Below are 19,236 nucleotides of genomic sequence, written 5' to 3' on the forward strand. Positions count from 1 at the left end.
GCAGTTTTGGTCACCTTATCTAAGGAAGGATGTTCTTGCAATGGAGGGAGTGCAGAGGCGATTCACCAGGCTGATACCTGGAATGGCAGGAATTACTTATGAGGAAAGTTTGCGCAAATTGGGATTGTACTCGCTGGAGTTTAGAAGATTGAGATGAGATCTCATAGAGAGACATATAAAATTCTGGCAGGACTGGACAGAATGGATGCAGATGGGATGTTTCCAATGATGGGAAAATCCAGAACCCGGGACCATGGTTTGAGGATAATAGGCAAGCCATTTAGGACTGAAATGAGGAGGAATTTCTATTCCCAGAGGGTGGTGAATCTGTGGAATTCATTGCCACAGAGGGCAGTGGAGGCAGGTTCATTAAATATATTTAAGAAGGAATTAGATATATTTCTTCAGTATAAGGGTATTAAAGGTTACGGAGAGAAGGCGGGGACAGGGTACTGAACTTTAAGATCAGCCATGATCTCGTTGAATGGCGGAGCAGGCTCGAAGGGTCGAATGACCAACTCCTGCTCCTATCTTCTATGTTTCTATGTTTCTATGTAAATTGGGTTTTAGCAATCTTAAAAGGAAAAGCGTTATGTAAGGGGTTAGAATGTTCAAAAAGGAATCATTTATTATTTTCTAAATTTGATTTATATCTAGAAAACTAACCAAATTATTAAAATAATGTTAATATGGCAGAAATTAAAGAATTAGGATCTGATAAAAAAAAGTCATCAGCACAGAGAGAAACTTTATGAACCAATCCTCCCCTAAAAATACCTGAAATATCTTGAGATTCTCTAAGGGCAATAGCCAGAAGTTCTAAGACTAAATTAAACAACAAATGACTAAGAGGGCATCCCTGTCTAGTTCCACAATGAAGTTTTAAGGTTCAGATAATACAGAATTAATAAGAATAGAAGCAACAGGAGATAAGTATAATACCTTAATCCATGAAATAAATGTGGGGCCACAATTAAACCTATCTAATATTCCCAATATATATTCCCATTCAACTTTATCAAAACCTTTTTCAGCATTTAAAGAAATAAGCAGGCATGCATCACCATAGCAAGTACAGAAAAGCAATCCTCACTCCCCCATCTCCCCCAAAAACTATCCCAAGCAATAGCAAGCTGATTCCTAACTGAACCATCCCCCAAAAGTTCTTCCTGAAGGCAATATTCCTTATCTAAATGTAAATTACATTAAAACTTCCTAATTAATCTAAATTTGTTATGGCTAATAACAAAATAACAAGGTCAGATTCTGAGAGCTGAAAAGAAAATGGCCATTAAAAAGAATTATATATTAAATGGTTTATAAATTAACAGTTTACCAATTTAATAGGCCAAATATGTTTAAAAATAACAGAAGTGTTCCAAACTAATATAATAAAATACTACAAAAAAGTGAACAGTTAAACTCACAAAAGAATATCTAACTTTAACTCAAAATATTTTTTTTTTAAATGATTATATGGAAACACCAAAGTCAAAAGAAAAGGAAATCACTGGAACATCCTTACTACTCAAAGCAACAATGACCTTTAACAATCTGAATCACATACTTCTTGCAAATTCAGAAGAGAACACAGAAACAAAAACAACATTACAGATTCACAGAAGTAGAGGCAGAAGGGAGATCATACGACTTTCCAGGAGAGTGATCCAAGGACATGCTAGGAAATGAATGGAGGGTTTATAGCCTCTCTTGTACAACCTGGATGTAGCATCTTTATATTCGGCATGCTGTTTCATCACCTCCATGGGATGATCTTCAACAATTCTCATCTTCTATTGATGATATGTCAACATTCCTCTTCATCAAGATTCAGGTGTTAATAAATCATTAACGTAGAAATTATGCAAATGAAGAATCACCGAATTGAGTTTATTCCCAGGAGCAGGCTTAGAAACAAATTATCTATGAGCTCTGCCCATTTCAGGCAAAGTAGATGGTAAAATATTTCCTAAAGTAATTCTGCAAATAACTTAATAAATTGGCCAAACCTCTTTCAGACCAAGATTTCTCAGATTGTTCCATCTGCTTCTTGCTTCTAAATCAGGGATCTTCTTCAATAGGTCTTCGTTTGATTTACTTAGTTGAGTATTTGTCGCAAGTACTCCATACATCTGAGAATCCATAAATTTCGCAGACCGTTCGAGGATTTTAATCCGATCTCCATGTTCTTCAGTTGTTTTGCAAACTTCATCCAATTTCACATCTGATAGATAAACAGTAGCTTTAACATCTTTCCTCAACTCCTTAATGTAATCCATCAAGGTCACCATTGGATCAGTAGGCAAAGGATTTTCTTCTTCTTTCCTCTCAGTCTGAGCGCTTCTTGTCAAAGTCATTATCGAAAATTACCGTAGTTAACAAAGAAACAACAAAAGGATGTAAGAATTGGAAAGTTGCTAAGAAATTAGGAGCAATGATGCTACTCCATCAGTTGCCTGTAGGGAAGTGTGGCTTTAAGCTGAAAGGTTTAGAGGGAACATTAGGGGAAAGTTCTTCACTCAGAGAGTGGTGGAAGTGTGGAATGAGCTGTCAGATGATGTGGTGAATGTGGGCTCAATCTTGGTTTTAAGAATAAATTGGATAAGTACATGGATGGGAGAGGTCTGGAGGGTTATGGAATGGGACCAGGTCAATAGGACTGGTTGGCACAGAATAGAATGACTAAATAGCCTGTTTTCTGTGCTGTAGAATTCTATGGTTCTTTGGGAGGGCGAAGAGTCAGGGAAATGGTATCTGTCATGGACCTGTTGGGATGATGGGCAATTGAAGTGGATCCAAGGCTGGCTGATAGTCTAGAGTTGATGTGAACCATGACAAACCTCTCAAAGTACTTCATTGCACCAGATGCCAAAGTCACTAGTTGGTAGTCATTTAAGCCTGTTATTGAACATTTCATTGACACTGGTATAATGGCGGCCTCCTGGAAACTAGTGCAACCTGTGACATTTTACAGGGAATGATGTAAGATGTCTATGAATAGGTACTCCAATTAATCTGTGCAAGGTCGCAGGTCTGGGATATCTGGGCCAGTCACTTTCACAGGTTCACCTGCTGGGAGGATGTCCTGATTTCAGTAACAGTGACCATAGGTGCAACAGCACTTGTGGAAGTTTATGTGGATGCTAGCTCCTGGTTTGAAGTGAGTACAGAACATACCTAACCCATTGGGGAGTGTGGCTTGATTGCTTCTGTGCTGCTGGGCTTTGCTTTGTACTTGATGGGTGCATGCATGCTATGCCAGAATCAACATGTGTCCATGATGTCCTCTTCGGATTGGAGCTCAGATGTACAGTCTCTTGACTTCCTCAAAGGCCTTTCAGAGGTTGTATTTGGATTTCTTGTGGAGGGCCAGGTCTGACTTTAATGCTCTTAATCTGGCCTTCAGCAGTGACTTCATTTCCCAATTCATCCAAGTAAGGAGACCAGAACTGCACAGAGTACCACAGAGGCAGCCTCACCAGTATCATGATCAGTTGCAGCAGAACTTCCCTATTTGAATTCAATCTAGATTTAATTCAGGGCAAAAGAGAGAATAGGAAGTAAGCACATTTTTAGAATGGTGTTTGAAAAGTTTTAGTGCTATTAAATAGGGTTTCATGAGGTTCCACAGTGTATAAGTGTAAAATGATTGTGATCCCAGCTTTGAACGGCAACTGCTCTGCTGAAGACCTCAAGAATAGCAGACAGCTGTGAACACAAATCAAATTATCACACAAAACAACTTCTCCTCCATTGGCTCTGTCTATAGCCTTTGCTGCCCCAGGAAAGCTGCCAATATATTAAAATGCCCACTCTCATCCTGGTTGCACTCTCTTGTTCCCACTTCTGTCCGACAGGTAGATGATACAGGTATTTGAAAACATAAAGGTTTACATTCATGGACAGATTCCTTCTTGTTGTTATTAAGCTCTCAAATGGACCTCTCATTGGTAAAATCAATGTTATGTCTAACCGTTGTGACAGAGTATATAGATATGTTTTGGGGAGATAAATTGGGAAATGTTTGTTAGAGTTGGTTACATACAAACACTTTAAAACTGATCTTATTTGAAATACTGGAGCTCTGCCCCATACTAGATAAAATGCAACAGATGAAAGATCTTGTCGGAGCTGCCTTCTCTCTGGAGTAGAGCTTGCTGTTCTGAGGGTCATGTGGTTTTTCAAGCAGAGACAGTCAAACAGTCTTTCTAAGAAAGAAAGAGAGAGAGAAAGAGATCATTTTACAGTGTTACAGCTAGCAGCAGCAGCTGGGACTGGAACAGGGTAAGCTGACAAGCTTGTGGAAAGCCCCATTTGGAAGAGAGCCTGGTCAAAGCCCTTGTGGTTCATGCAAGAGGAAAGGATTGGCTGTCCAATGTTTCACTTGGAATAAGAGAAACAAAAAAGGAACTCTGTAGTGACCTGAATGAAAGAGATTATCGTCTGGAGAACCCTGAAGGTGCAGTTTCATCAGCAAGACACTGGAGTGTCTGCTTAAAAAGGGATCAGTTGTGGATGTCTTGTAACAACAAATCTCTTTCTGAAAACTGACAAGAACCTTCCTGAGTGGTAACCATTTACCTTTCAAGCACCAAAGCCTGGTGAACTTTATTAATGTTAAATTCTGTGCATAGTATAAGAATTGCTTGCAACCAGTGAATTTGGGTGAATGAGAAGTGAGATTGGACTATGAACCAAAGAACTTTTCTGAACTTACACACTCATCACATACACGTGCATTTAGAATTAGAAGGGGGTTAAGTTAGGTTAGTTAAGTCAATCGTGATAAGTTAAAATGTGATTCTGTTTTCAGGTTTAAAGATAATTAAAAGTAATTTTTGTTAAAGTAACCATTTGTCTTGGTGAATATCTATTGCTGCTGGGTTTTGGGGTCTCTGGGTTCGTAATACTGTCCGTTTCTACATATATTCTCTGTGATTTGTTCAACTGTACTGTGCAGTTTTTGATTCACTGTAACATTGCATTTTCATTTTATTATTGCATTATCTGCTATCCTTAAAAATGGTTAATTTGCCTGTATAGCACAAAAAAAAACAAAGCTTTTCACTGTATCTTAATAAAAGTGACCATAAGCAGTCCAATTCAGTTCAGTTCAACTGTTGTTCCTGGACAACAATCCAACGATCAACTTTGGCAGTTATGAAATTTAAACTCACTTAATAAACCATTTTTTAAAACTAAGCTTTAATGAATATTACCACAAAACTACTGCATTGTCATAAAACCCCCATCTGGTTCATTAATGCCCTTCAAGGGAGGAATTCTATATGTGACTCCTGATCTATAATATCAGATCAAACATTTAAAGCAGATGTAGGGATAGAAAATAATCACTGCCTTGCCAGTGATGCCTGAGTCCCTCAAAATTAAATAAATAAACATCTATTGGTAATTTGGATATAGATCTGGAAGGATGATGGTAAGGTCTATAGATGATTACAAAATATGAATTCCATGTAACCCATAATGAAATACTGGTAGGAAAAGGAAAGGAATAAATGGCGACAGATGTAATTTGGTGTTAATAAATGTGAGGTGATGCATTAACACCAGTAATTAAAATCTGAAAGAAAAAAGCTTTGAAGAGCAGTGGGTTCTGAAGGAACAGGTTCACAGGGCATTAAAGGCAGCATCTCAGATTGATGAGGCCATAAAAAAAACCAATGGAATTCCACATTTATCATGACTCGGGGAATATAAAAGTCAAGAGCTAATGACAAGACTATATAAAACCTTTTAATGAGGCCTCAGTTAGAGAGTTGCATGCACATTGAGCTCTCTGGTAAAGGAAAGGTATTGAGGTCTTATAAGAATCAAGATTCATTAGGATGGTGCCTGGTATGAGTAAATATAAATACAGTAAAACCCCTGTACCTATGGGGATTGGTAAATGCCAAATAAGTGAATTTTCCAGTTGTTTGAGATTACATGCTGCGTAATTGGTGAACAAACAGTGAGGCATGCTAATTTTAAACTTCTGTATTTTTTATCTATTTATTTTCCACAATTTTTTTGCGAGTTACTTGAATTCTGGATAATAGGGGTTTTACTGTGTAATGATTTGTTTCAAAATTACGTGTTCCATTAGATCAACAAATGGTTATAAAAAAACATTTTGCTGGAGAAATTCAGCAAGTCAAACAGTGCCTTTATGTAGCAAAGGTAAAGATAAATCACCAACATTTTGAGTTTTGAATAAAATCCAGAACCTGCTGAGAACCAGATCACAGGCATTTAAGTCCAGAAAATCTGGACTGACCCAATCTCCAAGGAGTCCGGATTTTTGGACTTCTACTGTGGCTTTTTATGGGGCTATATCAAATTCTGCTTGACCACACTCCCATTCAAGTGCCTAGCAATATTTTACCTATTTAAAGGAACAAGGTACAATATTTTGTTATTAGCGTTGTATCTGTACCGTGTTCAGACTCAGGCTTTCCCTAATTCCTAGTCCTTATTGTGTTGCTGGATATTGCTGTGTCATAAACATATGTAAACATTTTTTAAAAAGACATGCAGATTTTTGACATTTTCTCTCTGACACGGATTATCATTTCTTGGCACAAGGACTGAGTTTTTAATTTTTATAGCTACCTGGCTGAATATGATGAAAATCAAAGATCAGTGGCCTTCTCATTTGTGATTGCATTTTCTTCCTGCAAGCCCTCATCTTAACTGGCTCTTTTGAACAAAACAGGCAAGCAGAACAGCAATCAGGAGATGGTGAAGGGATTGGGCGGTGGGGCGGGGGGTTCCTTCTTTAAATTAATAGGACACATTCAAAGATTATAAACAAGACACGAAATTTTAATCAGAGATTTAAGCAGAGGAGTGTGTTACCTTTCAAGCCAAACGCTTATGATGTTGCTTGTCCAGTGGAAAAACCAAGACCCGTAATAAGCTTGGTTTTAAGAGGGATAGGTTTACGTTCTCTGGGAGCCACAGAGAAAGTTGGCCTTTCCTCCAACCCTCTAACAGTCACTCCAAATTGCAATCTTCCCCTACCACTTGCCTGATTACCGTGAACTCATACCACACACCTCTAGTAAGGACTCCTGTCATTAACTTCCTGATCCCACCCAAGGGGCAAGTATTGAATCTGGCTGAAGTCTGAAGAAATTTATTGAACTCTCTGACTCCGTGGTTAATTTAGTGAGACTCCAGTGCCTCTGCCATTTCAAATCTTGTATGCAACATCTCCTCCATTACTTATCCTGCTCTACTTGGAGTTAAAACTCTATTCAAAAAACTCTAGTGTTGTCCTTATTTCCTTCCTGAATTCAATGAACTGAACAACCTAAATTTTGTTCAATTCTTATTACTAGTGATCTTTTTGTTCTCAGAAATGATGTGAAAACAAGGTGGGGGGGGGGGTGCTCCTGAGAGGGTTGTGGCAGGTTAACAATGAAATGTTATGCATCGCTTGACCTTAAGAAGCTTATCCCATATCAAAGATAGTAAAAACTGTCACGAAAGGGCAGAGTCATGGTTGAATTTTAAAACATCTACCTAAGCAGTTACTGTGATAGATTGTGTTCTGCTGTGCTTGCCTAATGATTTACAACCTGAAAATCTGAAACAGAAAAATAACTCACTATCTAAACTCCAAACTTCTTATTGTGGGCATCAGAAAATAGTAAATCAAACTTAGAGGAGTAAAATATGGTGAACAACAGATTAAGAGTTCGCAGTTGAAAATGAACCATCTATATTAGTGTGAGTGGGGGAAAAAAAAGGTTGAAAACCATTGTTCTAGACCAGTGGTTTTCAAACTTCCCCCCCTAAACTCACATTCCACTTTAAGCAATCCCAATGCCATAAGTGCTCTTTGATTAGTATGGGATTACTTAAAGTGGTATGTGAGTACGAAAAAAACATTGAGACCAATGCTCTACCCCCAATTGTAACTTAATATTTTGCTTGAGAAAATTTGTCATTGGCTCGTATCCTTTGGTGTTATGAAACCGTGCACATAATGAGTCAATTAGGTATGATTAAAACAGTGGTTTTCAAGCTCTTTCCACTCACATTTTGTAATCCCTTACTAATCACAGACCACCTATGGCATAGGAATTACTTAAAGAGGTATGTAAGTGGAAAGAAAAAGTTTGAAAACCATTGATCTACATCATTCCTGCATCACAAATAATACAGCAACAAAGGGTTCCATGAAGACAATATACTGGATCAGGTACAGAGCAAACAAAGATTCAGAATGTCAGAATATAACAAAGAAAGCCCCAAGTTGTGTTGCTTAGTTTCCAAATGCAGAAATAACTAGTGTTTATCCCAATGTGACAGGTTTGCATGTACTGTATTAAATATGCTTAGGTGCAATAAAATGAAATCAGCTAAATCCAGAGTTTAAGCCTCCAGATGTGATGAAACACGCCATTGTTTTGTAACTGGAGATTAAAGAATCCTGTTTCAATCCTATTTGCAGTTTCCTTTTGCACAGACAGAATTATCCCTTTCAGCCACACAAGACTAAATCTCTTAATGACAAAGGATAACAATAGCACAGTAACCAATACTGATCACAGAATTAACTCGTCCATCTTTATAACCCCTTTAATGAGAAAGATAATCACAATTTGTTTTACCTCCTCTTCATAAAAATAAACTTTTGTATTATAATTTAGTCTTTGTGGTTGCACCATTAAGAAGTCCATTTACCCTTAAAGGAGGTAATTAGCTCTTTCCCTTATTCTTAACATTGGTTCTCCTTTGTGAGCTTTATAAAATTATCAACTGGTAATTTTCTGGTTGTTTATATTTTCTCCCAAAGAATGCATGTGTGGTTTGTGCTACAATCTGACTGAGTCATAGAATAATTATGAATATTTGGCCCATCAAGTCTTTGCCACTTCTTTGTTGAAAAATCTAACCAGTCCCTCATTCTTTCCCAACTGCCCTGCAAATTAGTTTGATGTTCCGAATTGATGTAAAAATATGCTGCCCAGTACTACGTAGAGAAACATTAATATGCAATTGAATGTCAAAATTAAAAATCTGATTCCTGTATATGATTAGAGACTCACTACAACAATTTTAAATGTCCAGTTTTGCTCCTGTGTTTTCCATGTGTGCCACACGACAAGTTATGGAACTGCACAGGCATATCTGAACCCCACCTCCACAAATTTCATCTACACACCTGTGGACTGCTGTTGGTTTGAGCCATTCACATACAAATAGACCTCCATAACAAATGTGAAGTTCAACATATATGAGCTATCTGTGCAGCAGTTTGAAGAGTACAGAGCTGATCCCTATAAGATTTTTTAAAAACTTATCCCCTTGTCACACTGTTGCTGCAAGACCATCATTTTAATGAAAGGCACTCTCTGGCTTGTGCAAATAACACTGACCTTCCAGAGGAAAGCTCTAGCTATGACCAAGTATTGCAATGTATCACAACTATAAAAATACCTCTCCACACTACTGAAGCACCACGTTTTTACTTCCTCTACTGTTACTGCATACTTATTATCCATCTATCTTTTATATTTATTATCTCTTTTCATATGTTAATTTAATGTCTATATTGGAGTTTTTCTTTCACAAATAACTGTTTTGCTGCAGCAATCAAAACTTTCAGTGCATATGTATATTGTACATATGAGGATCGGAATGATTACATCAGGGACATTGCAGACTTTATCAAAACAGCTGCTGATGAGAATGTCCCCACCAAATGGTTCAAGGTTTTCCTTAACCAGAAGCGCTGGATGAACAATAAAATCCAGAACCTGCTGAGAACCAGATCACAGGCATTTAAGTCCAGAGATTTAGAACTCTATACAGGAACAGCGATGACATATGAAAAACCATCTCCTGGGAGGTGATAGAGATTCTGGATGAAAATGGGAAAATGAAGGATATCCGACAGCTGTGGCAGGGCATAAATGACAACTTGCTATGAAACAAAATCTGATTCAGTAGGATACAGCAAATCTTCACTTCCAGATGAAGTCAATGCCTTTTACACCCAGAACAAGGAAGAACCAATGCACACCTCCATGTCTCCTGATTATCCTCTACTGTCAGTATCTGAGGATAATGCGTGGGTTGTTTTCAGGGGAGTGAATCCAAGGAAAGCATCTAGTCCAGATGGAACACCCAGCCAAGTACTGGAAACCAACTTGCCAAAGTATTTACAGATATCTTCAACATCTCACTCTTACAGGGCATGGTACCCACCTGTTTCAAATAGGCCTCAATCATACCTGCACCCAAGGAGAGTGTGGTAACCTACCTAAATGACTACCTACCACAGTCATTCACATCCATAGTGACGAAGTGTTTTGAGAGATTGTTGTTGAAGCACATCAGCTCCTGACTGAGTGGCAACCGATCTATTCAAATTTTCCAACTGCAGCAATAGGTCTATGGCAGATGCCTTCTCACTGGCCCTACCCTGGAACACCTGAACAGTAAAGATGCATACACCAGGATGCTCTTTATCGCCTACAGTTCACCATTTATCACCATTATCTCTCAAAATTGATCAGTAAACTCCAAGACCAGGAATTGATCAGCAAACATCAACTCCAAAACCCCACTGTGCAATTGGATTTCTTCACCTCCAGACCACAATCAGTGAGGATTTGTAAGAACATCTCCTCCACAATCTCCATCAGTACTGGAGCACAACAGGGCTTAGCCTCCTGATCTACTCATGCTACTCACTCTATTCACTCATTTGGCTTAGTACGACAACATCACCACATACAATTTGTTGATGATACCACTGTCGTGGGATGTGTATAAAAGGGGGTGATGAGTCAGCGTGAAGGAGGGAGATTGGAAGCTTCGCTAAATGGCGCATCAACAACAACCTCGCCTTCAATGTCACTAAAACCAAGGAGCTGATTGTGGACTATAGGAGGAGAAAACTAGAGGTGTTCAATCAAGTGAGCATTGGGAAAATCAGAGGTGCAGAGCATGAACAAATTTAAATTTGGCAGATCTTTCCTGGACCCAACACACGAATGTCACCATGAAGAAAGCACGTCAGCACCTCTACTTCCTCAGGAGGTTTAAAATTGAAAACCTTAACAAACTTTTACAAATACGGAGTGGACTAGTGGCATCACAGCCTGATCTGAGGGCACCCACCTGTGAATGGAAAACCCTGCAAAAGGTTTTGGACAGAGACTAGTACATCACAGTCAAAACTCTCCCCAGCATTGAGAAAATCTACATGGAACACTGCTGTCAAAGAGCAGCAGCAATCATCAAGGATCCACACTACACATGACATGCTCCATTCTTGCTGCTGCCATCAGGAAAGTGGTATAGGTGCCACAAGACACATACCACCAGGTTCAGGATCTAATGCTACCCCTCCACCATCAGACCTCTAAACAACAAACTCAATCAGGATTCATATTTTCCAATTTATTTATTATTGAATACTTATTTTTCTGTGTTGCACAGTCAGTTTGACTTCACTCTCTTCTTGTTTACATTTTTCTCTTTTTTGTACATATCTTTTTTTGAATACAGTGTTTTGAAGTATCAATAAGTCAAAATTCTGCTTGGCCCACAGGAAAAGGAATCTCAGGGATGCATGTGATGTCATGTATGTACTCTGACAATTCATCTGAATTTTGAACTTTGAACAATAATCTCATTCTCATTAAATATTCAGCCTGGTCAGAACCTCTTCTCACTGGTACCTTCAGAAAGAAGGAACAGAAGCCTGAAGTCCATGTTAAAGAACATTTTTTTTCCACAAAGTCTATCAGCTTCTTGATCCTCCTCTTACCACCCTAACCATAAATGACCCTGGGACAACAATAAGATCTATCTGCTCTATTGCACTCTCCTATCTACAGAACATTTTTTTCTTGCACTATTAACTGTGAATTATTGTTGTCTATCTATTGTTATATTTATTATCTTCTTCTGTATTGGAGTACTGTAATTTAATGTACGCTATTGTGGATTTTTTCTTTGCAAAAAGAACGTGTTTGACTGCAGCAAGTAAGAATTTTGGTGCACCTATACATTGTCCTTATATCTATGACATTTACGTCATTATTATTATTAAAGACTTCCAAAAACATTTGCACCCAGAAGGTCCAGCTTGATCTTTGGAGGTTTCTTACAAGCTTGAAAGTAAATGAGCCCAATTAATAGAATCTCTCTGTTGGAGTAACTCTCTCACTCTAACTAAGAGTTTGTCTTTGTATTGAATAGGTAATAGCTTGGATGATGCTTTGGTAGGAAATGATAGCTGCGGAGAATGCAATTTGCATTCTGATAGGAACAGAAAAATCAAACCCAATGAGGTCAGATCAGATATTTAAGTTAGTTAGGTTTATATTAATCACTCGATCATTGCCAGATCTTCAGGATAGTGCGAAAGGCTGTAATGCCCTTAATTAACCTACTCTATAAAGCAAAAGTGAGTGTTCCTGTTCTATAAGAGTTGTTCTGCAAAAGATATCTGGTCCAATGCTGAAAATGCAGCAAATAATGACATATCCAGGTGTTGTACCATGCCAAATCCTTGGGCTTCTCGTAACTCCTTCTGCATCAAAAATCCAATTCAGAAGTCCAAAATCAGTTAACCAATTATTTCAATGCACATGAAAAGGTGTAAGGAAAAAAAAGACTGTCCCCAAATTTATTTCAATTTAATAATTTAACAAATGAAAAGAAGAATGGAAAATATGTTGTGAAATTGGAAATATTGCTGATGCCTCATGGATAGATACAGGGATGAAGCACATTTGAAATACAACTACAGTGCCTTTTGCCAGCACTAAAAGGGATTACGTTCAACTTCTTGTAACACACTGGAGAAAATATTACTCATACCGTTGAAATCAGGGAAAGATGTTTCTTTTCTATGTTCAATATTGGAAAGAGTCTGGTTTGACAGATGGGAGTGAGGAAACAACAGGCATGCTGTACCCCCAGACTATATTGGCATAAAACTAACAAACTGTCACATGAATCCATTCTGTAATGAGGCCTGTCTTCTTGCCATCAAATGCTGATTTTCATTTTTGCCAGTAGGCATATATAAACATGCATGGCTTTATAAATAAGTAGATTACCTACTTCCACTTCTGCATATGTATTAGGATGATTTACTACACAATGAAGCTTTCACTGATTCTTTCGCACTTTGTTTATTGAATTTCCTTTGCAATTTAGTATACATGTACAGCAATACCAATGTTTTGATTGGAGATGCTGAAAATTATATTCTGTAATATTGTGCAGAATATTGTGAAGAAATGAAATAGAAATGTAGAGGCTGGTAGCATATACAGCAGAGACCTCGTATTATAATACCCAAACTGACAGGCACATTTATGATACTAAACAGGCCAAGATAATTAAGTTGGCTTTGATAAACAAATGAGGAGAGGACAGGGAATAAATAAGTATGAAATACACAGGAAAGCAGCAATTCAAAAATATATGAAAAGAGGCAGATGGATTATAAAGAAGGTTAAAAGGAAAAGAGAAGTTTGCAAGGGTTATGAAATGGTGCAGGGTGAATAAAAACTGAATATAAAGTTCTGATATTTTAATGTATGCCTTGGATTGTTGAAAGTGTGAAATAACTTCAGACTGAGCACTTACTTAGGCAGAGGTTTTCTAACTGAGAAGCAAATATTAATATTTCATAGGTTATACGATAATAAAGGGGAGCTTCGTGAATGGCCGTTTTTCAGTGTCACAGGTGATACTCAGGATTTTTTTGCAGAGTAAGGGCCATGTGTTGAATGACCTCTCTGAATGTTTGAAGAGCTTAAACCAATCTCACTATTGTGCTTTTAGGGTGACCAGCAGATGATGATGTCATCATCTTGAAATCTTAACCCCATTTCTCTGATCACAGATGCTGCCAGATCTGCTCAGTATTTACACCAGTTTCTGTGATTATTTCAGATTTGCATCATTCACAGTGTTGTATTTATTTTTGCAGTCGTGAAAAGATTTCAGTTTACTTTTAGTAAAGACAGATTTCCATCAGAGGTTACTAATCTTATGACCTTAGAAATCCACGACTTGAAAGATGTAAAGGATGCTGTTGTTTAGAAAATGATATGTTAATTAAGCATCCCATGTAACAAGGACATCCGTGGCTTGGAATATGCTATAATGTATTAAAAACTACCTGCCTCGCAGACGTTTGACATGTTTATTTGGATTGATTTAGCAGTGTACATTCAATGTTATGAGATCAGTATTCACAAGAACAGAGTTATCGTGGTGACAGAAACAATCTCCAGCTGCAGCTATGTAATGGTTTCATTTGTGAATCTGGTCTTGATTTTACAATATTCCTGCCCATCCACACCCTTGCCCAGAATTAGTAATTAAAATTTGATCTAACCCTAGGGTATCTATCTTCCCAGTGCTTTAAGTATTTTTTTTTTTACCTCTGATCAACCAGTGGAGGAGACGTCCACAAAAGGCCTGTCTTTTTTTTTTAATTATTAATTTCAATAACAGTAAATTTGTACAGTGCAATTATGGAATGTCCCATGGAAAAAAGAAAAAAAACTCATGCAAGCATGTTCATACATGAATTCCAAAGCACAACCATAATAAACTGTACAGTTATACTTAAAAATATCATAATCAATGAAAAACATTTAAAAAGAAAAAATCCTTTAATCGAACCTCTTCCATTAACAAAGTTAGAAAAAAAAATAGAATGTGGGCATCGAATGACGACAACTCGGAAACTGACAACACAACATCAAGGTTTAGAACATTCTTAAAGCTTTAGATTATGATAGTAGTCCAAAAAAGAGCCTTAGGTCTTTAAAAAATTAGTATTTGAATTTTAATGGCATATCTAATTTTTTTTCTAAGTTTAAACAAGACATGATATCATTTAACCATTGTAGGTGGAGTATTAACTTTCCATTTGATCAATATTACACATCTGGTCAATGAAGTAAAAGATAAAATTTGGCTTTGAGATGAACTCTAAAATACTTCATTATCATCAGATATTCCAAACGGAGCAATTAAAGGGCAAGGTTCCAATTTAACCTTGAGAATCACCGATAGTATGTGAAAAACATCTTCTGAAAATTTTTCTAGATTTGGGCAAAACCAAAACGTGAGCCTAGGAAGCCTCCACAATTTTACATGTTACAAGGAGGATTTATATCTGAATAAAATCGAGGTAATTTATCTTTAGATAAATGTACTCTATGGACCACTTTAAATTGCAATAATCAATGTTGTGCACAAAGCAAGGTAGTATTAATTAAATTATAAATGGAATCCCAAACCACATCAGAAAATGAAAGAATCAATCCTGTTCCCAATCACTCTTGATCTTAACTAATGAGGCTGTTCTTAAATCAAGTAAGTTATTATAAATGAGAGATATTAAACCTTTGTGAGAAAGTTGAAAATCTAAAAGTAAATAAAAAATATTTGCCTCAGGAATTTATGGAAAATAAGGAATTTGACATTGAGCAAATGTCTAACCAAATAACCATATAACAGTTTATGGCATGGAAACAGGCCATCTCAGCCCTTCAAGTCCACGCTGGTTCACTCAAACAACTCCGCTAGATTTCCCCGCCTATTCTCTGCCCATAACCATCTAACCCCCTCCTATCCATGTATATATTTAGCCTCCTCTTAAATGAAAGAATTGACTCTGCCTCAACTATTTCCTCTGGAAGATTATTCCATTCAGCCACCACTCTCTGAGTGAAGAAACATCCTCTAATGTTTCTCCTAAAATTTTGCCCCCTTACCCTCAACTTGTGTCCTCTTGTTTCAACCTCCCCTGCTCTCAGGGGGAGGAGTCTACTTGCATCTAGTCTATCTATTCCCTTCATAATTTTAAACACCTCTATCAAATTTTCTCTCAACCGTCTATGTTCCAATGAATAAAGTCCTAACCTCTTCAATCTTTCTCTGTACTCTATGTATTTTAAGCCAGGCAACATCCTTGTAAATCTTCTCTGCCCCCTGTCCACCTTATCTATATCCTTCCTATAATTTGGAGACCAGAACTGAACAAAATACTCCAAACCTGGCCTCACCATCGGCTTAAACAGTCGCAGCATCATTTCCCAGCTCCTATACTCTATGCTATGATTTATGAGGCTAACATACCAAATGCCTTCTTAACCATCCTGTCAACATGGGAATCAAAGGTTTTTTTTTTAAGTGTGCATTTGGAAGTTAAATTTTGGTGCCAATTGTTCAAATGAAGCAAACTAATTATGAATAAAAAGGTTTCATTTGCAGATCTGGTCTTGATTTTACAATATTCCCACCCATCCACACTCTTGCCCAGTAGGACTGATGAGTGGGGAAAATTAATAATTAAAATATGACCTAACCCTAGGGTATCTATCTTCCCAGTGCTTTAAATGTTTTTCTACCTCTGATCAACCAATGGAGGAGACTTCCACAAAAGGGAAGTTGGTTAGTGTTCAGAATTCTGATTCAATGCCTCTGGTGTCATGATATTCAATTAATTGAATGTTAAAAAGGATTGAAGATTCATGAAAGGCTGCAGGTGCAGGAATGTGATGCAAAAAAGCAATCTGCAGGAGGAACTCAGCAGGTCAAAGGGAGAAAAAGTTTGAATCCCATGCTGTCTGTAAAAACATACTGGGGTTGTAGGTTAATGGGGTGTAAATTGGGTGACACAGATTTGTGGGCCGAAATAGCATGTTACCATGCTGTATGTTTAAATTTGAAAAAAATTAAATTTACTTTAAAAAAAAAGAAATGTTGATGTTTTGGGCAGAACCTTTCATCAAGACCAGAGGGTATCGTAGAGAATTGATTGTTCATGGTGGATCCAACCTGCAAAGCTAAAGTTTAAATATACTTTCCTTTCATAAGAACATTATTACAAAGCAGCAGCAAGTGATTTGACCTTCAGATCTGCTTTGTTATTCAATTAAAATCCTTCTGAAGCCATAATCCTTCACTGATTCAATTTCCCGGTTCTCTTAATATCCAAAAATTAATGAATCTCTTTCAGTATTCATATGGGCCAGAAATACCAGGGTCTTTTACTTCAGGCAGTTCCCTACTTAACAACTCTATGCCATTAGCCCCCCCCCCCCCCACCCCGACTCTGTGGCCCCAATGACAAGAGATGAACTGAGATCACTGCCAGGCAACCCTTGGGCCATGATACCATGCCATCTTGGCCCAGGCAATATTGTTCTACTGGAAGCTCTTCCTCCAGAGCACTGGTGGCACAGTGCAACACAGGAATATCTTTACAGGCATTTTGCATCTACACAAATGAAAAAAAAACACCTGCATGATCCAGAAAAAAATATAAAATATTTTAACTATGAAATATAAAAACTGCAAACATAAACTGAACACCTAAAAATACATACACATAAAAATGTACATATGCACACATAAACATATTTAAAATAAATTAAACACATTTAAATCAAATAATGAAATGGCATGAAAATCTCTATTTTCCTTTTGCCTGACTTTTCCCATTCAAATTATGGGAGATCCCAACCTACAAGTTCATTATCCAGCCTAGGCCCTGGAAAACCAGCAGAAGTAGAGGAAGTAGCTATCGTGTCTCCAGTGAAAGAGCAGAATAAAAACAGATCTCTGGAAGCCCAACACAACATTCTTTCAATTTGACAAAAAAAAAGCTTTTTAGTCAATCTTGGTATTACGGTACTCAAGGTCATCAATGGAATTGCATTGAGAAAAACCAAATAAAATAAGAACATGGATGAACATTGTGAGCCCAAGACATCTCAAATTACTTCATTGGTGTTGTGATATTGGACTCAGCACAGCCAATTAGACATGGTCAGGTGTCACATTGTGCAACGTGTTAAGGCTAAATCATCTATTTTGATCAAATTAACTTGGACACCAGCCTCTTCTTCCTGCACAGCCTGATTAAATTTCACGGCCACGCACATTTCAGGGCTGGAATCCTATATACGCACAGTATCAGATCAATATAGTAGTTTCCTATGCCCAATTGAAATATAGGCTGAAGAACTTTGCAGCGACGATTACTCGACATTTGAAACTATCTAGCAAATAGGAGTCAACTGTGCCAACCTTGCCCCTATTGTTCTGATTTCTAAACTAAGCAGCAGAATTTTGAACATACAGATCTAGGAAGTAATTTAAAAAGCAAAGATACTGACAGATATTGAAAAATGGTCTAAAAAGAATATTAAGAGGAGATCTGAGATCATTACGGAGAGTATTAAATGGAAGTGAGAATCATAACCTTATGCATCTGCTGAAAGGAAAGAATAATTATGAGAAGACTGCAAATTTAGGACTGATGTTTCAAACCACTACCTTATTCAGAGAATGACACGTGGTGGAAAGAAGATCATAAATCATTCCCAAGGCACAGAGCATAGAACACTACAGCACAGTACAGGCCCTTTGACCCTCATTGTTGTGCCAACCAAAATAAAAAGAGAACTAAACCCTTCCAACCTCGTGACCCTCTATTTTTCTTTCATCAATAAATATGGAAGAAATCATGGAGCTTTTGCAAGCTTCATGGCACAATACTATTGGCAAGGCTTATTAATCAACCTGCCTTCAGTGGGAGACACAGGGGAAAGAAAAATATCTGTCCTTCCCCATTCACACATTCCTCACTGAACCAAAAAAAAAATCCCTCACCTATTCTATAGAGGTAAATCTCTATTTCATTGCACACTATTCACTATTTGCTTAGAGTAGAAAACTTGATTAAAATAAATCCATCCCTTAATCCACAGAAACTCACGAAAGTTCTTCAATAAAAGATAAGTATCACCAGTGAGTAATTTAAACTGGCTTCTTGATGTAGCAAGCAATGTCACATGATGAGATCATCCTGTCTTCAACTGAGACATTAAAGCCAAAATGCAATAGTCTGTTCCTGTGACATGTAAAAATTATAGATCTCAATGAATTCAGAAATTTGGGAGTTCTCCACCCAACTAAAAGCAGATTAGCTGGTCATACCTCTCTTTATGGCAAATTACATCAAGTATTTTGGCATATTTTTGTAGAGCTATGGCCACATTTCTTGTCTGGAATCAATATGGAAAGTGAAAAACAGATCTCAATGAATGTAAACCCATAGAATTCAATTGCCTCTCGATTGTCACTAAATAAGCATTTCTATTTACCATAACTCCACATATGAGAAAGTGAAAGCCCAATGTGATCTAGCAGATATGGCATTGCTCG

General features: G+C 37.4%; 1 long non-coding RNA gene across 1 annotated transcript in view; it reads right to left on the reverse strand.

The window, feature by feature from the left end:
* The window catches only part of LOC138737714 (uncharacterized), a 144,729-nt gene that overhangs the window by 76,902 nt on the left and 48,591 nt on the right, over window positions 1-19,236 (reverse strand). The gene's annotated exons all lie outside the window — the stretch shown is intronic.

Source organism: Narcine bancroftii, chromosome 6 (assembly GCF_036971445.1).
Source record: "Narcine bancroftii isolate sNarBan1 chromosome 6, sNarBan1.hap1, whole genome shotgun sequence".
Classification (NCBI taxonomy): Eukaryota; Metazoa; Chordata; class Chondrichthyes; order Torpediniformes; family Narcinidae; genus Narcine; species Narcine bancroftii.